The sequence below is a fragment of the Charadrius vociferus genome, unplaced genomic scaffold, assembly GCF_000708025.1.
Source record: "Charadrius vociferus isolate BGI_N301 unplaced genomic scaffold, ASM70802v2 scaffold213, whole genome shotgun sequence".
NCBI classification, from domain to species: domain Eukaryota; kingdom Metazoa; phylum Chordata; class Aves; order Charadriiformes; family Charadriidae; genus Charadrius; species Charadrius vociferus.
In genome coordinates, this window is record NW_009647828.1 from 7,003,891 (window position 1) to 7,027,882 (window position 23,992).

The window sequence follows — 23,992 nt, forward strand, 5'->3', positions numbered from 1 at the left end:
ATGAAATGGTGCTGCCAGCTGTCAACAGCTCAGGGAACAGTTAATTATATTTTTGTACAGCTGTTCATAAGAATGTAAAAAGCTGCTGTTCTCCTTCTAAAAAAAATAAAAAAATAAAAATCTTGGCATCAGTTCTTTGGGGAGAATAGTTAACAAGTGTCCAAAATATTTCTAACTGGAAAGCCAATTCTTCTTTTTCCTTTTGTGAGGTAAAAATGCATTTCCTCTGGTGTAAAGGGAATCAGCTTTCTGTTCTGGGGTTGAGTTGGGAATGGTTGTGTTTGAAATTCAAGGGAATTAGTAGTCTCCACTCCTATAAATGCTACTTCAAATCCAGGGCCAATTCCTGTCTGGCCATATCAGGGAAAAGGCAGAGGAGCTGCAGGTTGCACCCTGGTAATGCATTTGTGTGGATGGACCTCCACTGACCTTACATGCATCAGGTCCTTAGGTTGTCTATATCCTGCTAAATCCAGGTTGTTCCTTTCTGATTAACATCAAATGCCTGGTCGTCACGCTGTAACACATCCATAGCTACACCAGCAATTTAGGATTTGCATTTCTGGCAGTGCTTGAAGGGTCCAGCCCAGTTCTGCTAGATCCTGAAAGACTACCAGTGTAGGTAGACAAGCCAGACAGAGGGTGTGAGAAGTTTATTTAACTTGTTTATCTGAAAATTTTGATTTGTCAGAAATGAACTTATGTTGTCAGGAAGGTCTCTCTTCCAATAAATTCAAGCCGATCAAAAATAATTGAAATATTTTATTTGGGTATTTTCTAAACCAAAACTTCATGTCACTAATTTTTATTTTGACTTAATATAAATGTAGGGTGGTGGGTTTTTCCTGGTTTTCAACAGAGTGGTTGAAACCAAAATGATTTGGAAATGATAACATATTTGTACTGGCCCAAACAGATCTCTCTTTTCTGTTTTGAAAGCTTTTTCTTCTTTTGGAAATTCATGTTCTTCTTCCTTTTTTCTATTTGGGATGGAGGCAAAATCTTCACTTCAGATGTTTGGGAGTTAAGGCATCGTTTCAAGCGGAAAACGCTTCCCAGGGAATCCTACCTACTGTGGCTCGGTTGCTCAAGGCACCTTCTTATATTATCTACAGTGCTCTTCTAGCTGTGTCCTAGCTAGGGCTCCTGACACCTCACATCATCACTGAACCCCTTGTCACTTTTGCAACTTTAGGTGACTCATTTCTAATGTGTGCTTCTGTTCCATGCATGTGCAAGGCCTCCCCTAAGCGCAACACATCTCTATCTAGACTGTGAAAATTTTTGTGAAAATATTGTGAAAATTAGATCAGTCAACTGCTGCAAAAATGTCATTTAACAGCATTGTGGTTAAGGGGTCTATTTGCTGCAATGATTCTAAGGAGCTGAAATACCTTCTTTTAGAAGTTACCCCAAAACTGCTTGCAAGCTTGTGTGCAAAAAAACCCCAAACTGGTTAGTGTTGGCTTGGTCCAAAAGCTACTTTTTGAGGGCAGTCAATGCAGCCAAGACATTTTTTCCTTTTGTAGTGATAAGGTTTGTTATAACTACACATGGGAACACCTTCAGGAGATTAACAGAAAGTTCTGAAATTCAGAAAGGCATAATTAGTTTCAAATAGTTCACTAGAGTATAAGTAATGTTGAGTATTTTCTCTGTCTTCCTCCTTCCTATTGGCAGTCTGTAATTTTTTCCAAAGTCGAGAAACTTTGAAAAATATGGATAACTTGCAGAAAAATATAAAGAAACATTGTTTATTGCCCTGCATCTTTTTTTTTTGCCAGAAGTGGGACATCTGAAAACTCCCAATTAAAATATATATATGACAAAAAATGAAGGAAAGTGAATTCCAAGCAATTTGCCTGATTTAGGAGAAGAAACACCGTATTAGTCATTTAGAAAAAAAACTGCCAAGTTTTACAAACAGGTTTCTCTCCCAGCAAGAGCACCCAAACTGCTCCAGCACTCAATTTCCAGCTCTCTACCTAAACGTGGATAATTGTTTTTTTCCCCATGAGAAAGTGTTGCTTTCACTTTTAGTGAAGCATCATCTTTCTGCAGCAGAGTCTTTCCCAATGAAAGGTTCGTGGGTCTGTTAGCTTGTGTGTTTGTTTGGCTGAGCATCTTACTGGGTACTTCTGTCTTTGTTATTGAGAAAGACCTTGATTTTAAAACTGGGGTGTATTCACAGCATGATCTGACAGCTCTCTTCTCTTTACAGCAAACACCCCCAAAACCAGAGGCCACATTTATTCTGAAAATGCTGCCTGCAGTGCACCATCTATTGCCAGGATCTGCCTGCTCAACAAAATACCCATGGCCACAATCATTCATTACGAGACTTTGGAGAAAACTCATGAAGATCCTGTACACAGGCTCTGAAGGCTCTTTCCAACACAGGAAAGTCCCTGGTTAAAATGAAACTGGAGCGGGTTGGAAAATCTTCTTGTGTCAAAGTCTTCACAGGCTTCAAAACATGAAAACTGTCCCTGTGCAGGATCTGGCCACATTGCTGTTCTCTATGCACTCATCAGTGTCCACCATGCTCTTCCTTAACTGGGCAATTAGTGCCATGGCCCGCTCATCTTGTAGGTGCTCAGAGCACCTGGGACTGTCAGCCCCTTTTCAAGCTGCAAACACACTGGCTGCCAGCAGCAGAGCACTGAAGTGGTCATGGCTAGGTTTATATCTTGCTGTCTTCCCTAGAAATATGACCTGTGCATGCTGTGGGCTTCGGGACAGTCTTGGTGCTAACCGAACATGAAGAGAGACTTTTACATTAGCTTGATGGCTCCTACAAGGTCTACTAGAACAAAGCTCATGCTGAGGTTTGCTAAACAGTTGGTGACAGCAAATGTCTGTGAGGGAGGATGGCAGGAGCATTGGAAAATGCAGCCCAGAGACATGAGTAAGCATGCTTGGCAAGATGCAGGGTGCTGCTCTATACCTCGAGAGAGGAGTCAGACACTACCAAGAGCGATTCCTCAAGCATCCCCCTGCCCAATGCCCTTGCAAGATGCACAAACACGTTGGCTAAAATCTGTTCCCTCGACAGCCTGTTTGAAAAGCTAAAAAAAAAAAATAATACCAAACCCCTTAGCATCTCCTTTGCAGATAACTCTGGACTGAGTTATCCAAGTAATGAGCCATGCCCAGTTCTCCACTTTGCTTCAACATTTTCAGAATATAAAGCAGCAGGGATGATGAGAAATTGAGCAAGCAACATGAAAATGGAAAATAAGGCAGATAATTACAACTTAACTTCATCAGTGCAATTGTATGGAATTGAAAAGTCATTTCAGCAGCCCCAGGACATGTTAGCAGCCCTAGAGAGTCCAGACATAAAAGCAAGATATTTTCCAAACTTCAAATGGATCCAAAGTTTCCTAGCAGGAGGGAATTGTTTTAGCATGTAGCTTTCTAATTAGATGTTGGAAAAACTTAGTGGTGGAGTAGATTCTGCCCTAATTTACACTGAACCAACTGTACTTTAAAGTACAAAAATTACTCTGTGTGGATATGACCTTACTGGAGGACAGAAATTAGCTCAGCGTCTTTAAAGTTCATGCACCTATATGGTCAGAAACTCTCTTGCCCTGTATGGGAAATGGTGGCTAAAACTTCTCAGAACTGGAGTCAATTAATGTTAATTTAGTTCAGTCTTTCTTGTAATAAATGGATGTAAATGAGGCATCCCCAGTGGAGACAGATTTACAGCGGGCAAAACAGCTATAAAAGTAAGAACAACAGGAAAATGAAGCTGGTCTCTGATAAGAAGGTGTGAGCTAATTATGAGCTTCCAGCTAGCGCATGAAAGTAACACATTTAACCCCAACAGATAGTAAATGTCTAATCTGGCAATTTATGGTGATTGACAGGTGAGACTTGCTGTGGGAAAAAGAAAAGAGAAGCGATGTAGCAGCTCTTTGCATTGCTCTGTAGTCCATGGTGTGTTACATAGGGCAAAGTTCTGACACAGCTCAGCTATGCAAACTGATGTAATTTAATCCTGTTCCTTATCAAAATTTCCCTAGTGGCTCCTTCTCTCCCATCACAAGGCTTCTCCACCACTTCTGAGCCAGTTGCCTGATCCCCTTAATCTCCCTCCTTTTCCAAGTTCAGTTTTTGCTGAGCCTCCTTAGGCTTCCTGTAGACACAATTCAGGTGGGATGGAGAAGAGGAAATTAAAAATGAAATCACACAGCTACTGCAAATCACAGGGGCTGGGGTGTTCTTTCCCCTGTTTCTCCAGGAAATCTTGGGTTTGCAGCTTGCATTGGCTTTCAATAGGAAGGTGAATGTCATTACTGGCATTTAGTCCAAGGGAGCGTATTTCACTCTTGAGGGGCGCCAACACAGTTAGAGCACAAAAGCAGACAAAGGTCCATGTGGCCCAGTAGCCACACATTCATAGGGAGAGAGAAGTGGGAGGGAGATAAGCCTATACCGATGTCTCCTTTTCTGTACTTTCCCAGCTTCTGGTACTCTGTTTTGCATGGCATGACATTTTCTTGCCTTATACAAGCCCATGGTATTTTTCATAGTTGTCTCTTACTCAGACTTGGGTGCAGTTGTTGTTATCACAGACTACAATCCCTCCTTTGTCCATACCATTTAGATTACAAGCACAGGTGGGCTCAGAGGTGCTTGGCAAATAATCAGTGATGGGCTATGTATTAATTGCATGGGCAGAAGAGGGCAAGCCTGCCCAACTCTGGCCCTCTGTAGATGTTTGAACTTCTTTGTGGTAGAAAGTTGAAAGCAAGACAGGCCTGTTGCTATTCTTAGGGGGAGACCCAAGGGCAAAGATAAGTTGGCTTTCCACAAGGGAGAACACCAACATTTCAACAGCCACTGAGGAGATGCATTTCCTATAGAAGCTTCGGACTTCTTAGAAACTACATGAGCATACATGTGGCTTGATCTCTGATCTTGTGTCAAGGTCCAGGCACGGTGGGAACAGATTTTGTGGTCTTTGAATCAAACACAAAGCAAGGTTAATGTCTGAGGGTTTGCAAGAAGCTGTGAGTAAGGATGGTGCACAGGGCAAGTGTGACACTAAGTGAACTTCAGAAGGAACTTGTAGATAATCTGCTAAACCGTCTGGCATTTCCTCCTCCTCCAGCTGGCTGTACCCACAGTATGTTGATCTGGGAGGTGAGGAAGGAAAAGGCCCTCCCAGAAGAAAAAGGGACAGTGGCTGGAGGAGAGGGACCAAGTACCAGAGCAGAAATGCTCCTGCAGCAGATGCTGACCCTCCAACTGTGTGTGCTTGACAATTCACCCCCAAACAGCTTGAGGTACTCCAAGGACAAGGGCCAGGAATTGGCTCAGGTTGGGGCACAGGTTCCCCACAGCAGTAAATGGGCACATTTGGGTTGCATTGGCTGGGATCTGAACTGGGCAGTAGCACAGCACCTATGTGTCTACCGAAGGCTGTGGATAAGGCCCAAGAGACATCAGGATGGAGAATGCACAGCAGGTGCGGGGATGTCTAACTCTTCGAACTATCAGTTTGAAGATAGTTTGATGAAATTCAACAAGGCTAAGTGCAAGGTCCTGCACCTGGGTTGGGACAATCCCAAACATGGATACAGGCTGTGTGATGAGTGGATTGAGAGCAGCCCTATGGAGAAGGACTTGGGGGTATTGGTAGATGAAAAACTGAATATGAACCATCAATGTGTGCTAACAGCCCAGAAAGCCAATGGGTTGTATCCAAAGAAGTGTGGCCAGCAGTTTGATGGAGGTGATTCTGCCTTTCTACTCCTTTCTGGTGAGACCCCACCTGGAGTACTGCATCCAGCTCTGGAGCCTTCAGCACAGGAAAGACATGGACCTGATGGAAGGCATCCAGGGGAGGGACACAAAAATGATCAGAGGATGGAACACCTCTCTTGTGAAGAAAGGCTGAGAGAGTTGGGGTTCTTCAGCCTAAAGAAGATAAAAGAAGTATCTGGGAAGAACTTATAGCAGCCTTTCAGTACTTAAACAGGGGCCTGCAGGAAAGATGAGGAGGAACTCTTGATCAGGGAATGTAGTGATAGGATGAGGGGTAGTGGTTTCAAACCAAAATAGGGTAGATTTAGATGTAGGAAGAAATTCTTTACTGTGAGGGTGGTGAGACACTGGAACAGGTTGCCCAGAGAAGTTGTGGGTGCCCTGTGGGAAGCAGTGTTCAAGGACAGGCTTTGAGCAACCTGGTCTAGTGGAAGGTGTTCCTGCCTGTGGCAGGGGGGTTGGAACTAGGTGATCTTTAAAGGTCCCTTTGAACCCAAACCATTCTATAGTAATAGGCCTTAGTCTGGGCAAGAGGAACATCACCATTTCTCCATGAGTAGAGTTCTTTTGGTTCAGGTTAGTGTATCTGTCGTTGAAATAGAAAACCAAACAAATGGCCCCGACCCAGGAGCCCCTGCAACAGGGAAGAGCTTCTGAGGGAGTTTGCATTGCCTCCATTGGCAGCTGGCAAACTGCAGGCACTCAGGTACCAAAGAGCTTCCCAAAATTGTCTCCAGCTCCTCCTGACTGCAGGCATGTGGGATCTGCAGACCAGTGCCATACACTATGGGGAAACCACAGAGGAGCATTTAAAGCTGCATCCTACCACCTCTTGTCACCTCCCAGCTGTGTGTAGGACAGGACTAATTTTGCAAACAGCAGGGGTGGATCGTGACAGCCTGTGGGACTGGCTCAAGCCCAACAAGCAGTGCAAACGCACGTTTGGCTCTACGGCTCTGTTACACATCAGCGAAGGAGCCTTCTGAGCCTGTAAAAGCAGCCACCGTTCCTGGCGTACATTGATGCAGGTCCCTCTTGTGCTGCCACTGGAGGTCTCAGCAGAGACTGGGGAGTTTATTAAAAAAGGTGAGTAATTATGCAGAGCAGTTCACATATCCACCACACCATATGTGTACAGACTGTGACCTTTCTGGAGGTTTCTGCAGCACACCCTTCAGCAAGCTTGCCGCAAACATAACAGGTAACCAGAGACCTGCACCGGGGAGCGCTCGCTGATTGCACTGAGAGCTGCTAAACAGCTCTCTGACAATGAGCGTTTAAAGAGCAGTTTCCTTTCCATCTTTCACTTTCCTTGCCTAATTTATTAGTGTGAGGTCATTTTGATTATTAACCCGAGCCCTTTGCTTTCTGTGGGCAAGTGCTTCCACCCTCACGCTGCACGTTTACACGCTGCCTCTCTGAACATTTTATTACTCGATTTTCCTGTTTGATTTCCCAGGGTACTTCAGTTCCTGTTCTGAGATACGGCATGTTCAGAGAGTTAGTTAAAGACTCGCAGATCTCCAAATCTTCAGGGACGGATTCTTTTCCTCCTTCTCAGTAGTTGACAGATGGTTATTCTTCAACAAATAAAATCTAAATTGTACGAGTCTGCCCTGCTGCAGAAACAAGTTCTTAATAAGCGCCTTGCTGTGATGAAAGGAAATAGAGGAAAAAGCAACAACCCCAAAGTGAGGGTATTTAGAATTAAAAATAAACTCCATGTGTCCATTTGCTAGAATTGCATGGCAACATTTCACATCTGAAGGGGACTTAAACAGCACAGAGGCCTGGTATTGGCTCACTCCGAAGAGGTGAGCTATATCCATAGCAAACTCTTGTGAGTGGCAGCTGTTTTCTGAACCAGTGGTAATGATGTGCCAAATCTGCCTCGTGCAGGGCCCCACATGTGGATGTATATCAAGGGAAAAATGGGTCTGCACCCACCCAGGCATAGCCAGGGTTAGACCTGCCAGGGCTGTGGAAATGGGCACCTGGCAGGTCTGCCAGACCATCAAGGCTGAGCTGAGTTTATCAGGAAGAAGATGGCTCACAGCAGGCATGAAGGGCTCTCCAGTTGCCTGACCTGCAAACTCGTGCCATCCTCTGGTCCCTCTTTCTTAACACCCTAATCACTCTGAAATGACTTTAAAAAAAACCCTTCAAAAACCTGCTATTTCTTTGTCTTAAAAATCCCATTCTGGAACCTTCTTTGGTTCGCTTCTGTGTAATTTTATGGAGCAACTCTAGCTCTCCTTGAGCCAACTTCTGCTCTGGTTAGCATTGACATGGGCCAACTCCCACAGCAAGGTCTGGGCTGATTCCACCAACATCAGCAGGGTTATTGTGGCTGTGCACAGACAGCTCAATCCAGTCCTATTACCTTTCCATCATAAAAACCGTGGGGTGGAGTATACTGCAGATATGGTGAGTGCTAGTGCAGTGAGCATGCAACAAGCATGGCTCTTTGGTCAGCATTGCTGCAGTACCATGGGTGAGCCCAGCAAGCTAATTGCTCTCCCCACCTCCCCACCAGACAGCTCTTACCTGTTTCTGAAATGCTGACCCAACCAAGGTTTCCAGTCACCTAAAATATCTGCAGATTTTGCTCCTTCTCAGTCCTAAGTAAAATAATAAATACGGTTGTTGGAAATACAAACACCCGTCTTGCTTTGAAGGGGCTACCACTCAGGACAGTTGGGAAAAAGTGACCGTTGGCAAAATAATCCCACACGGCAAAGATCCTTGGTGTTCTGACATTTGAGAGCTGCTGAAAAGTGTCTTTATTAGCTCTTCATTAGCTGCAGACTGTGAATGGACTGACCTCAGAGAGCGATCTTCTGGCAGCCCATGGGTTTTAATCATCTTATCATCTGATTAAGAAAATAACTGCCTAAAGCCAGTCTGTTATTAATCTTTGATTATATCTTCATAATTCAAAATTAATAATTCAGATCACTGAGAAAAACCAATTGCTCCTTAGATACAGAGAAAAGAAGCAGGTAAAATAATCTACAAACCTTCAGATTTTTCCCCCACTGTATCTTCTCAGGTACTCTAAAAGACACTTCATTTCACACTGTGTCTGATTTGAACTTCATCAGGTTTGCATGGGTGCATGAAGTAGGAGTTGCTACTTATCTTCCTTTTAGTCATTGCTTCAGAGAAAAAGGATTGCACATATATGCTTTACAAATCAACATTAACAACTGTTTTGACATAGTGCCAAATATCTGTATCCATCTCCTCTCTCTATTCAGTGCTCCTGCATGGACTCAAATCCCAAATCCACAAAACCCAATCTTTGACCCTCGTGTTTTCCTGGGATTACTCATGCTCTGAGTACCAAAGCACTCATGGCTATGCTTGACTGGGAGTAGAGGACACATTCACGTTTACTGAATCTGGACTTCATCTTTCATGCTCATCCATCTTCCTACTGCTCTTACACCATCTTCCTGTCCCTGAGGGATCATGCATTATAGGGGAATCAGTCAACAAAGATAAGGATTAGGGGCTGAAAGCTCTTGATCTCCAAACTCCTGGTAGAAGGAAGCCAAGCATTATCATGGCAATCTTCTCAGAGATGCACAGGGAGGTGTGGTGATTTCACCAGCAGCGTGTAAAACAATATGGTGTCCACGCTCAGACTACAACTTTTGCCTTTTTATTGTGGAGTGTGGACAGTCACCTTGGCTCTTTGGTGGGCTGATGCTTGGGTCCTTCTACTCCTTTTCTCTGAAACTCTCATCCATACTTACCTCTGTGAAGAAAGGCTGCAAGATCAGACATCCAACCTCTGAGGAAAGCTTTTTTAATTTCTTTCAGGGCAGTTAAAGGTAATTAGAGCAAGGCAATTCCGTTGATGCCAGCAACAACATGTGCTTCAGAAAGGTGCAGTCAGCCAGGCAAAGAGGAGTTACAGAGGTGTGAAATTCTTCCATTCATGTGAAACAAAGGCCAAATACCAACTGCTAGCCCTCATGGCACTTGTCACCACTACAGATGTCCTCTCCCCACCGGCACACACTTCTGTGAGCCTCTGCCTAGGGACTGCCAAGGTGGCCATGCAGGAGAGCTGACCACACCACAGGATGCTTTCTCAGCTCAAAATCTTCAGAGGAAGGTGCATTGAACCTCAGAGAAGATGGATATAGAAAGCCCTGTTCTGAGAGCTCTTGTTCTTTAAAACAACAAATGTACCTGTTCTCAGATAACTAAGCTCAGTGTCTTGCTTTTGCCCTTTAGGAGACCAGTCTGTTCTCCCATACACATGTATACTCTTCTCCTTATCCTGGCTCCTCACCCATTCACAGACAGACTGCTGACAGCTCCCACCATCAGTGCCTCCTGTTTCGTGCCTGGGTAGGGGACTTGCTCTTGATGGCCCCCGGCTTTTGTTTGAATCTCGCTCAGCTTTTGGATGCACTGGCATCCTTCAGCAAGCAGTTCCAAAAGTCAGCTATGCACTATATAATAACAGACAGTTTCCATATGTTGGTTGTGTGTTGCCTTCTGTTTACGTAGATATTGACTTTGTCTAGTTAGTCTGAGAAAACACTAGTTAAAGCACCCTTTTTTCCCCTTTTTTAACCATTTATTGCTTGTGAAAGACTGTGAGGCTTCTCTTGAAAACACCACAGGCTATGCAATAGGATTCAATACCTCCAGTAATTTTCATCACTTTGTCCTCCTCATGCTCTCTTTTTTGAAGTTGAGGTCTGATCTGAAGCATGGGTGACCTGTCCCCAGAGAGAGCTGTTCTCCCCCCTGGACCATGGCATGGAACTTACATGACGGTCAGCTGCCATGCCCATCATGGTGCTGACACGGGCTCTTCCCTGGCGTGCTCCAGTTCATTTCCAGCCCAGCGAAGATCTAAGGAGCATGGCTCTGTACTCCCACTCCCCAGGGATCTTTGCCTTGTCTGTCCCAGCAGTGCCTTTTATCGTCTGCCGTTTTACCCAGCTACCTGGGCTGAGTGACATCTCCCAGGAGGTACTCCAGCCTCGGCAAACCTGAGCAGTGGGCTTAATATCCACCCTGAGAGGAGCAAAGGGGCCCAAAGCTTCTCCTGTTGGAAAGTCCTGAAGGAGCAGTTTATATGAGCTCTTGCCTGCTCTATCTGAAAGTTAAAACTGCAGCAAGAAAATCTCGCTCTTTGAGGCAATTACTTTGCTCCTCTCCCCACCAGTCCCTGAGCACCTCTTAAATCACCTTTAATATGATGTATCTTCACAACTCCCCTGCAAGATAAGGGCGATACCATCATCCTTGTTTTACAGATGGAGAGCCAGGGCACAGGCAGAGCATTGTTGCCTCATCACTTTTCTTTTATTAGTGAGCTTACGTCTGGCAGTGCCTGGTTATGTCTTAGTCAGCATTCAGCCCTTTGAACAGCTGCTTTTACACGAAGGCTCATGAAGGCTGTCGAGTTGCCACAGAAGCAGCAGACCAAGAAGTTTGGCTGGTTGCATCACTACGGTTCTTGCTGTACTAATGCAGGTGCAGCTACAGAGACCCTGAACATGCAAGAACTGTGCACTCACCTAAAACCGGTCCATTTGAAACCAGACGTTGGTTCACTTTATTCATGAGCAATTGTAATTAATATGGGTGAGAACAGGTTGTACACCTCAGGGAGATAATTTTATTTCATGCTCTACTCTGGCTCCTCTAATTAGTACTAATAAGCACTTCTTTTGGTTGTGCACCTTCTGTTCTCTAGACAGGGAAATTCTTGCTACAGTTTCATATTTTCTGAAAATGTGTGCATTTTCAGAATGCATAGAAAATCTGGTTGCCATGTTATGGCATGTAACTTTCACATCATATGGAAAATCATCTCTTCTGTTTACATTTCCATGGCATGGCTTTACACTCATGTGAAGCCAGTGCTTTAACCCAGACCTCCTGTCTCTTGAACCTAGTTATTTCTGGTGCAGCTCATGCCAAACTTTGATCCAAGCAACTGTGCCTGTCCTATGCTCACATACTACATCCATCCAAAAAAATGCAGCTGGATCCTCAGGTGCTCTGTTCCAGCTGTGTACACAACACACTGGGCCACCTTTCTGCCCGAAGAAGATCCACCTAAAATCCAACTTTGACCAAAACAAAAACAATATTTCCATCCCCCCAGTGCAGCCACCAGCTGGCTGCTGCTTTCCAGAGGAAGGTGCCCTCCACTGCAAGAGGCAGCACTCACTGCCTTGCAGCCATAGCCTGCACGAGGTGGGCTTCCAAGATGGAGTGAAGATCCATGTTGCGTTTGCAGCATGTGTGCTAAAATCTGAAAAGCTATTGAGTGCTGTGAGGTGATAGATGGGCCATGCCCACATGATAGACCACCAAATCTTCTCCTGTTGCTCATTTTTCTTTCTTTCCTTTCTCTTCTTTCTTATCTGCTGGTATACGACACCTGCTGGGAAATGTTGGCCTGAAGCCAGCAGGAAGAGGGAGCAGCTGAAAGTTGCTTGGCTGATTTCTCTATGGAGAGCTCTTGGCAAGTTTTACACAGACAATGAACAAAGTGCCATTTCTTGCTTTAAAAGGGCAAAGAAGAGGGGGTGGGACAGCAGAGCTCTGCGGTACAGATTTCCCCACAATCCCAACTTTATGGAAGGGTAACACAGATCAATCTTGAGTTCTCTTGGTATGGGACAGAAAGCCAAAATTCAGTCATCAAACGGCACGGCAGGTGCTAAGAGCCACCCAGACCGACAGTGTCTCCTGTAGTATAAACAAGTAAACTGTTTGATTTCAAGCTCCGGCTATTTTGCTCAGATACCCCTTGTTTACTAAGTGCTGAATGGCACTCAGCATTTACAGATGTAAAGCCCCTGACTGGGAAGGTCATTAAAATTGGCGGGAAGATTGGGTAAAATCTGAGAAAATCCACAGGGGAGCCCAGCTAATTAATTATGGTTTTGTAATGCACCTAAGAGAACAATGTCCAGAGCTCTGAGCTGTTTGAAGGGGCTGTTTAAAAGCAAATTAAAGCAGAATATCTACTGTAAATGTACAATTGAGCTGTATGCTAAAGACACAGGCAAACTTGTTTACCCTGCTCCTGAGCCCTCTTGAGCATGGTAGGTTTGAACATTTGAACACAAATGTCACTGAGTTAGGAGAGGCTGTGAGAAAGGAAGCAGGCAGGAGAGGAGAGAAAACATCCACTGGAAAAAAAAAAAAAAAAAAAGTAGTGAAATACTGCAGCAAAGAATGAAAAATAAATAGAGGCAAAAAGGGGGAAAACAAAATATTTGAGATAGAACTGAGGCCAGTCACTACCCTCTACAAACTTTGTAGCTCTGTCTCTGGAAAAATCATTTGTGAAGAGTAATTGTTATGTTTTTGAAGAGAGGCTGCTGGCACCCGCTGCTGGGCAGTCTGGGGCTGCCATTCAGAGGTGGACTGGCAAAGCCAGGGCAAGCACTGGTGGTCTGCCCCCCACAGGCAACCCCTGTCATGATAGATCTGCATTTGCCACCTGGGGACCATCTGCCTGGAGTCCAGCAGGAGCTTAGCAGCAACCCACCCCAGATTTGGGGAAAATGGCTGGACTCCGGTGAGCAACAAACCATCAGAGGGTTTCCAGCTACCACTACACCCAGCCCTTATTCAAAGTATTGCTGAACCATCCCAGTGAATGAAGCATCTGCCTCCCATCTGCTCCCCTCTGTCTGCGGGGGCATATTTTTTCGATAAGCACAAGAACTTGTCTTGAGTCAAAAAACTGCCTTTTGGAGTGGGCCACAACCCCTGGGCTCCTGGACTCAGTCCTTCCCCATGGCTGAGGGTTCAATTCCCACAGTGAATGTGGCTTTTTCATCTGAGAGCGTAACCAGATACCTTTGGCAACTCCAGTTAATTCAGGAGGGGGAAAAATATAGCTCTTTCTGCTGATAACCTCATTGTAATTTGGCACAAGCTGCTAAAAACTCTCCAAAAGGTTACAGCACGTGATGCAAGACAGGTGAAGCTGACTCTTTGGAAAGCACACATGCGTACGAATTTGTAGTACCTGCCCTTTCTAAACTGCTCGGTGGACAGGGAGCAGTGGCCCTGGAGGACTTCACGAGCTGTCAGAGGTGATGTGTGCGCATTCCTGTGCGGGGCTCGGATGACACCAAGTGAAGAGAGAAACCATTATGTAACTTGGAAGATCGTATTATACAATAACTTAAACACACACACGCAAAGAAAAAAAGATGTATCCCAGCCAACTGCTTCAGCGTGAAAGATGAGATTCACAAGATTAGTAAGGCCTTCTATCTGCCAAATCTTGCTGAGCATTACACCATGCGATTGAGTTGGGCTAACCCTGTGCATTATTATGACTCAGCTTAGTGGGAGAGGTAGGGCAGGGCAAGGCAAACTTTACTATCAGCATCTGCTTAGAAATTGAGCTATATTTACAACACTGGGGCCGATAAAATGTCTGTTGTGTTTGACTAACACCAAACATTGCAATACACAGGTTACCAGAAAGGGACCGGATTGGCAGCTAAATTGTTTAATTAAGATCAAATTACCAGAGGGCTAGATCTGGTTCTCAAGATGTAACACGGAGATTATTAGCAAGAAATGAGTTTTAATGTAAAAATAGCAGCTGCCACCAGGTACAACACGTAGCAGCTGGTGAGACAAACCCAGTGATTGCAACACCGAGCTTTGCCAGCTACCGCCTGTCACCAGCCTGGCATTGCTCCTGCAGTCGCCAAAGGGACAGCCAGGGCAGGGCAAAGGACCAGAGAACAGGATTAAATGCTGTCCCCAACATCTACCTCGCTCCCATGACGGACCTCTGCAAGGCTCTTGTCCCCCTGTTCTGGTGACAAAGGGGCCAGCCTTGGGAAGGGGTGCCCTCTGGCTTGCCTCTGCTCTGGGAGGCCAGACCATCCCTGGCTCTGGATGGGAATTGGCGCAGCAAGGAAGAAAGTCACTTCATCCCTCCCCAGTAAAGGGGCCATCGAGCAATTTGCGCCCATGCTGCAGGTCCCCTCCCTGGAGAAGCACTAGCAGGCCTAAGTGCAGGGTCACATAACCCTGCAAGTCCCTCCAGGCATCCCAGCAGTGACTTCTATGCAGCAACAGTGACAGATACCAGTTGCAAGGAAGAAATGAGCAGAGCCCAGTGCCTGGCAGTTTTGCATCTTTTTTTTTTTTTTTTTTTTTCTGTGAAGGTGTGAGCCCACATTGCTAAAATCCCTTCCCCTTTTGGACACACTGAAAGGTTAAGTGGCCTTCCTCTGAGACAGCAGGACTTCTGGCACCTCTCTCCCACTTGGCAGCCCATATCCTTCAGTTTTATTTACTTCTGCAATGTATTTCTGTCTGTCGAATGTGAATAAATTTGGCCAATGGATGGAGGAGTTATGAGGGAGGGTCAGACAGAGAGAGAGACACGACTATGAAGTTTGTTTGAGCTTCATTTTCACAAGGAACCAGACTAAGATCCACCCACTAATGAAATATGCCCTGCTTCTGCTTATCTGGTGAGACACTAGAGAGTCTCTTAGCTTCCTGGTGCATTAAGCTTCACTGACTGCAAAACCTGCCTGTGACCTGGCATCACCTCTGCATTTCCTTCACTGACATCTCTGCACACAAAGCATTTCGAAAGCTGGATCTAAACTTAGGGACCCAAACCTAGGGACCCAAACTCTGCCCAGTTTTACCCACAAGTGAGCGGCCCTGCAGCTCCCACCAAAGCCAACAGGAGCTGCAGTATTTTAGGCATGTCGGGTTATGGCAGCATTTCTTAATGAGCTGTTGGTTCTTTTGAGACTTGAGTTTCTTCGTCGTAGCTCAGTGCTCAGGAGAGAGGGAAGAAAGAGAAGTGTGTTGGTCTAATGCTGAAACAACTAATTTATGTACATACACTGTGACTTAAGAAAGTTCTGCTTTAAGTGAGTTTATTAAGTGGAGTCAGGATGTCTGACAGCTCACAGAGCCTCTGCAAATAAGACAAGGCTGTTGGTAGTAAAAAGTAGGAATCCAGTTAAAAAATAGCTCCTCCAGTTACAAGACTGCTTGAAATATTGTACTCTGGAAATGTTTGTGTTTTAAGCTGTTTTAGTGTACAGTATAAGTCATTGATTTTTTTTCCCTGGTTTTGTTGCTAAACCTATGAGGGGAAATGTTTTTCTCCGCTTGCTGGACAGCAGCCATGAATTAGTAATGACCGACCATGTTTCAAAAGTGCGTGTGTATTTTAATCTGCATTGAAAGCTGTGTTTATCTTCTCTCTGGAAGCTAAAGGAAGTTTTAACGTCTGTGCGGCTAGCGAAGTGCAAACTGCTGTGGGAGGGAGGTGAGCCTGGCGCGGAGCTGAGCGGCTGCTGTGCGTGGATGCTCTGCATCCCAGCACCGGGGTATCGGCTCAGCCTGCGCAGCTAACAGGCAGCTTTGTTTCACGTCAGGCTCCGTGACCTCGGCTCACCACCCAAATTAACCTCATCCTGTTGAGGTAGTTTCCCCATCTTGGCACAATCCAGCTTTATCCCTTGTTTCTCGATGTTTTTAAGATGGAGATGCAGCATCTGCATGCCGATGGGCTGTTGGCGAGCCTCTCGTGGGCAGCAAGGATGTCTCAGGCACTGGAGGAAATCACTGGTGCTTTGAGCAACAAATTTGTACTCTACGGTGCTTCCTGGCCAGCATCCTAGACCAGTGTGTTATCTGAGAATAAAGGTGCTTATTTCACTGTGATTGCTTTATGAATTTATTGTATCTGAGTCTGCAGGGGTTATGTTGGTTCCTCTACGGAGGTGGTTTCCTTTGTCCAGGGGAAACTGAGGTAGAGAAGGAGGATCACATAGAGACTGAAGTGCTAATTTGAGATTTGAGAGACCTTGGTTTAATTCCTTCCACAGACTTCCTTGGACAAACTGCAAAGTCTCCTACTCCTGCCATTTCCAAAATGAATGTGGAAATTTCATCAAATTTGCCTTCTGGGGCAGCAAGCAAAACACTCATGAAAAAAGCTATGGTAATGGGGCTACATAAGTATCACTGAGAGAGATCCAGATGGATGTGCATGAAGAGATTAAGTTCCTGACCGTCACCTTCTTAGTGCGAATGTAGATTGCGAGGAACCCTGCTAATGCAAAAGGAGTATGGGAGAAAAGTGGGGTCCTGTGATTTACAGGGGTAAGGCCCTGCAATGAAGTCTCCTGATTCTCAGCAGCCTACTTGAAGCAGCAGACTATTTCTCCTAATTCCCCTTTGTTCAATTACACCAGCCACTTTTCCTGGTGACCAGACAAGCAGAAATACGCAACTCAGCCCTTCCACTGTTATTTCTTCTGCTCTAACTCTGCCATCAATACTTGGGGTCATTAGGGAGGGTGGTAATAGCAGTGGCATCTTCACAGCCACTCTACACATTTCGTTTGTACAAAATGTACTATTCATAATAAATAATTAAGGAAAAAAAAGTGAAAACTTTCAAAAAACTTCTGGGCTTTAAAAGTGTAATGAAATGATCACTTTTTTGGCTACATCAGCTTCACAGTACTTCTCTATTTGGGTGGAACAGGATAATCTCTGAAAACCACACCCGAGTAATTCCAGTATTTCTGCTAATGTGTGTACACTTTGCTTCTGTAACCTGAACTAGCATGTTCCCAGCTAGCTCAGGTATTTCTGCATGGCACTTCATGGAATAAACACATCCCAGTTGCCCCTAGGCCAATGTCCTGTGTTATGACAGTCATTTATACCTACTGAAAGCATTTCCTTTTCTTTCCACCTCCGTTTTGCTCAGGTCCTGCTGGAGTTGACACTCTGGATGACGGATGCATAGAGCAAAGGATAAAGGCACTATGGAAGAAAAGAGGTCAAAAAGAGACCTCCAAGATCCCATGGAAATATATGGGAAGAAAGAGAGAGGAGCATATAGATGGGGTGAAGAGGGATTAGGATGTTTGAGGGAGTCCTTGAAGTTGATTAAACATGAAGGTGATCCAGAGAGACTTTGAACTGTAAAATGGGGAGAAGCAAGGAAATTTGAGATGTCCAAGGGTGCAGCCCTCTAGTGATACTAGAAAAAGAAGCGTCTTACAGGAAAACAAAGTGAGTTTCACAGCACCTTGCAATCTCCAGCTAGTGTGACAACGGATTTGAACTGATTTCTTCAACTGAAAGCACGGTATTGTGGAGCTCATGCTCTTGTCCTATGTTTGTACAAAAACTAATGAGCATCAGAGATGTGGGCAGGACTATATGGAGACATACAGTTCTATCATATTTAAGAAAATACTGGACATGGTAAGCTATCAACCACAATCCCTAAAGCAGCTTAACTGACTTCATCTGCCACCTCTTGGATTAACCTGTCTGGGCTCTCTCTGGGACCAGAAGAGGAAGGGTGAGTCCAGTACTTGCTTGGGCTGGGAACAACTACATCACACAGACTTTCACTGCCAGGTAAGACCAAACTAGTGTGGTCCTCTACTCCATGCACACAAAGTTTGGAAGATTACAGCTCTCAGAAAACCAGACAGAGAGTCTTGGTAACAACAAAGGTTTTTAAGGTTCTTGTGGCCTTCAGCAGCTTTGTGCTTGAAGGAACTGAATCCAGAGCAAATCCCTGTCCTTCCTGAGAATGATGTAAATTGAGATTTCACAGTAGCATTCAATGGACATATTGACTGAGGTTGACTCGTAAGGTAGAATTAGTGGATTTTGAGATTTGGAGATTGCTGTTTCCCAGATGTGGACACACAGACATTGACCTCAGTGAAGCCAGGATAACATACAGTGGGCTGGACATCTGTATTTCTCCTTTCACATCATTTGGACGCGTAAGTATCTAGTTGATCCGGGTGAACAGAGCATGGTGTAAAGTGTTTTCCAGCCCATGCCATGCCATCAGGTCATTCTGAGCAAACAAACATGGCCCTTGGGGGTCTTTGCGGACAGCCTGGCACCGGTCTTGAGCTCTGGGAGCTTGGTGTGCAGATGTGTTGTGGTCTGACTCAGGAAAGAAATGAGGGCAGTGGCCTTCAGCTAGTATTAAGTGGACAGTGGCTTGCACCATAAAACCCACCACAAATATTTTATTACAGCCTGGTAAAAAAGGACGTTTTTTTGCTTGTGCAGAAGCTGGGATTTTATTGAAACGAAAACGGAAATAAACCTCAGATCATGACAGCGCTTCACAGTTCCCACAAGTTGTCATTACGTTGCATGCAGCTCTGTAAGCTGCATGATCTTCATATTTTTTATGTCCTTCCTCATTCCATTTCTAAGTGTTTACCATTTCATGGACTAAAGCTGAGGCAAACATAAACATTGAACAATATGTTTTTCTCTCATAGAGTTTTTGGCTTCCTATTTGGATTGATTAGTACATAGATGTCTTCAGGACACTGAGTGAAAAAATGGACATGCTTGTCTATGCTGCCAAAAGACCCAGTTCATCTGTGATAAAACTCCACGGGAAAAGAAAAAAAACAAAACAACCAACAATCAAACAGTGCATTTGCAACATGGCTGGATTTGACTCAGACTTTCAGTGTTCAATGTTAGTGTCTCGAAAGCTAACATTGATTCAGAGTATCTATTGCAGCGCCAAAAGCTAAACCACATGGTGGGGGAGGGCAAAGGGAGAGGTGGAAGCGTTTTGCAAATGGAAGACTGTGTGCATTATTCAGGCTTTAACATTGCGTGCATTCATGGAGCAATGCCCTTCAGTTTGGGAAAGCATCACAAGCACAGCTCCTGTTTGGCAGGGTGAATGAAAGGCATCTTACAGAATCTGTATGTGAGACCATTAGCCTGACGTCCGAGACACTGCAAAAGCTCCACTGATAAACCACACCTCTTGAAGGAGACTGGTATCTTTACACCACTGACACAGGCAAAGCCCTCAAACATGGGCAAATAAGGCCTTGTCTACTGGCTGCTCTCCTTGCCAGTACTTTCCACTGTTGCTACCCAAGGGACACAAATGCAGAGAATATTTTGGGAAAAAAAAAAATAAAAAAAAAAAGATTCTGCCTCATCATTTAAAAGGGTTTTTCATGAGTTTGGGTGTGGATTTTGGAATTAGTGTGCTGGCAGGAACAAAATCCCACCCATTACACTGCAGTTCTCATAAGTACCTCTTTGACTGTTTCTAAAATGGAGGGCTGTACTGTGGACCCTCATTTTCTACAAGGGTATATACTAAGGCATGGAGGAGGAAGGCAACTCAGACAAGGCTGTGGAGCAGGCCAAAAGGAGAGTCAAGGTTAAAACCAGGTCTCTGGATTCATAGCCTTACCCATGGACAACACAACCTCTCCAGAGGACATTGTATGCATCTACAAATGGAACAAAATTAGTCAACAGCGTGTTAAAGATTCCTTTGACCGCCTGTAACCTTGTTGAACCCAACTCCAATGTTGTTCTGAAGAAAAAAATCATGGCAGGTCTTCAACATCACAAAGCCCTGAATAGTCACAGCCTGTGAGTACCCAGTCAGTTCCCATAAGAACTGATTGATATTGGTTTTCTGGTGGAGAAGTAGCCATATTCAGACAAGTTGTTTTAGATACCGGCTTCAACTCTTCTAAACATTTAAATACAGAAACTGTTCACAACCTTATATTTTAATTGCTTTGTGGGTTTATTGGTGTGTCTTAAAGTCTCTTCCTGAAGCATTTTGGATCGTTAGCCCTTTGAAACACAGACTTGCCAAGTCCATCTTCGGTTAAACCTCATGACTTTTAGAGCAGTTGTGTGGGTGTATTTGGAAGCAGTCCAAAGCAAATCCCAGCTGAATTGCCTAAGTCTGGTGTAAAACAAAAATATATGGGGTGGGAAGAGTTTGTGGCATTTAGGTAAAGGAAAGGAGGGGAGAAGAGTGAATGAGAGAAAGCACATTAAACATAGATACGATGTGATCGTTACTCAAGTGAGAAGCAAAACTGAATGCTGCACATCCAAAAATGAAAACTGTTTCTTTAATAGTAAAATAGGCTTGAAAGTTCAGGCTTCCTCACTCTTACAGGATAATTGGTTATTGCAGGTTGGAAGGGACATCAGGAGATTTCTAGTCCAACCTCCTGATCAAAGCAGGACCAGATATGAGGTACTTCATAGTGCTCTCCCGTTCTTATGTCTTCATGATTAATGTCTTTGAATGACACTTTCTTGGCAGCCCCCCTCCCCATGGTTGCAACAACAAAGAGAAGCAGAATGAAGAGGAAGGCATTAGCAATCAAAAAGATCTGGGGATTTTATTTGTCCTTCTCAAAGACAAGATGAAGTGAAACATGAAATTATTCTTTTGGCTTACACAGTTCAAAAAAGTCAGTGTCAGTCGTATCCAGTTGGGATATCATCAGTATAAGCCCAATGAGGTGTTTGCATGGGATGCCAGTTGGAGGGGAATGCTTGTCTGGATGATCTACTAGTTCTTCTACATTTGTGAAGGCCTTGCCCTCACACATTCCTCCCACCAAACCTTCAGTTAGCCAGACAAGCTGAGAACAGGACACCAAAGGACATTTGACGCTTTCTTTCCTTACCCATCCTAGTAAGAGACATCATGGTTTGGAATCAAAATACCAGGGAAGTTCACATCTCCCTCCTGCCTGACTGCCTTGAATGTTCCTGCAGCTTAAATACACATCCACACAATCTGAGAAACCCAAGATAGGGAGGGAAGCATGTAAGTTCCAGCTGGGCTAAGGGACACTAACAGATGTACAGTACAAATTATTTCTTAGCACCCTTGCTGTGATTGCTAATTCTGTCCAAGATTTCTAGGCTGGTATGAAGGGATAATTATTCACATAACCATGAGGATTCTGGGCTGAATACACTAGGACTGTAGTGCCTCTGTGTCCCAAACACATGCCTGTTTGATGATCTAAGCAGCGGCTGGGTTAGTCAAACTACAGCTTTGAAAATATTCACACACCCCCTCACGTCCCAAAAGATTTTTTTTCAAAAGTGTTTGGATATTTTTAAGTTCTTAAAAAGATGTGATATTCAGAAGCAACTTGGCAATTTCTGAAAATTAGGCTAGTGGGGCAAGAAAGTCTCCTAGATTGTGAACACAGGCATTAGACTATGTCAAACTTCTGGTCACACAGGAAAGCTTCTAAGGTCCAATAACCCAGAAACACAGGAGAGCAATGCTTGAGGCATTAACCCTCTTTGTATAAGGACATTCATCCACTAGGATAGGGCTCTCACAAAAATGAACATTTGGGAAAAACTTATATTATAAAAATAACTTGTTCTGGAAAGACTGCCTCACATCAGAAAAGGCCAGAATTTTAGAGTTATTTTGTAGCGTCTGCAGCTATCACAGTCCTACATGATTGTTCATCCACATCAGAAAAGGCCAGAATTTTAAAGTTATTTTGTAGCTTCTGCAGCTATCACAGTCCTACATGATTTTTTTAAACTCATAGAATCATAGAATGGTTTGGGTTGGAAGGGATCTTTAAAGATGATCTAGTTCCTACCCCCCTCCATGACCAGGGACACCTTCCACTAGAGCAGGTTGCTCAAAGCCCCATCCAGCCTGGCCTTGAACACTTCCAGGGATGGGGCATCTACAACTTCTCTGGGCAACCTCTTCCAGTGTCTCATCACCCTCAGAGTGAAAAATTTCTTCCTAATATCTAACCTAAATCTACCCTCTTCCGGTTTAAAACTGTTATCCCTCGTTCCATCGCTACACTCCCTGATAAAGAGTCCCTCTCCATCTTTTCTGTAGGCCCCTTTTAGGTACTGGAAGGCTGCAGTAAGGTCTTTGCAGAGCCTTCTCTTCTCCAGGCTGAACAACCCCAACTGTCTCAGCCTGTCCTCATAGGAGAGGTGCTCCAGCCCGCTGGTCATCTTCGTGGCCCTCCTTCCATGAAAGATACCTAATTCTCATTAGTTTCATTGTAAATTAGATACCTAAGGAACAATTATTTGCACCTTTTAGGTGCCTACATGTCTTTAACAGCCTAGCACTCCAAAATTAGGCTGGAAAGGCTGTGAACTGAATTTCAGGTATCCAACTGTTTTATTCTACTACCATACCAAATATACCAGTCTGCATTCTGCAGAAGATTGAAGCTTGGAAAAAGAAACAGAGGTAATGAAATGCCAACAGTCCTTGAAAAGCATTATAACTTAAATTTGTAAAATTAGGTAGCCATTAGGGAAAACTCCTCAATGCAGGGTTCCTGCTAGGAAACAAGTAGAGTTTTCCACCCCGGAAAACACAAACTGTTCTTCAACAGATTATCAAAAAGTCAACAGGAGATAATTATATTGATGCAATTTCATGTCAGTCAATTAGTTATTGTTCCTGCCCTAAATAGAACAATTATTTTCATGTTATGCTTGTTGTTAGCTGATAACTGTGGTGACAGATGTCTAGAAATAAGGCAGTGCTCAGGTGGTTTCCAGGCAGAGTGATTCGCAGAGCTGTCAGCAAAGCATTTCTTGTGGAGATACTAAACATAACAATTAATTCACGTTATTCTACATTGTATTGTTCCAGTGATTTGGAGGATTTTCCTTAGTGGTGTTGTTGCAAATTAGTGTTTCTCTGATGCTTGTTTGAGGACAATAATGGGAAGTACCTCGTTTCCTTTAGTGGAGTAACTCCTAATTAGCTATAACACAGTATCATTCCCATCTCACTTTGATTAGAGTCTCTACAAGCCCCAAGCCATCCAGGTTGGCCACTTGAACATGGGTATGACTTCCTTACACACAGTCAAACATGGTGGCACTTCCAACACCCAGCTTTTGACACTGCATCCTCAGCCCCGCGGTCTTCCCTGGATGGACCAAATGGAGACCAAACCCATTCTCACACAAGGACCTCACAGCAAAGTCATTTAACTTCTCTCTGCTCCACCTCAACACCTAGTAAACCAGAGGTGGTAGCGCTCCTTTGCATATATCAGACACTTTTTAGTATGTGCAATATTACTTAACATGGTACGAGCTTTTTTTCCTGTGCTTCTCATAGGAGTGGAGGGAACTCACCACTCAGCTGTCAGCAGGATGCTTCTTTTCCTCATCAGTGCTCATACTTATACATTTTCATACAATCAGACCGAGAAATTAACATTTCATGAGTCAAAACTTCCAAGCCACAGCATTCAAACTGGGACAGATCATCACTGCTTAATTCTCTTTATAATGATTCTCCAAGTTATCTATAGGAGGACTACATTGCCCTTTAATAAAAGCTGTTAAG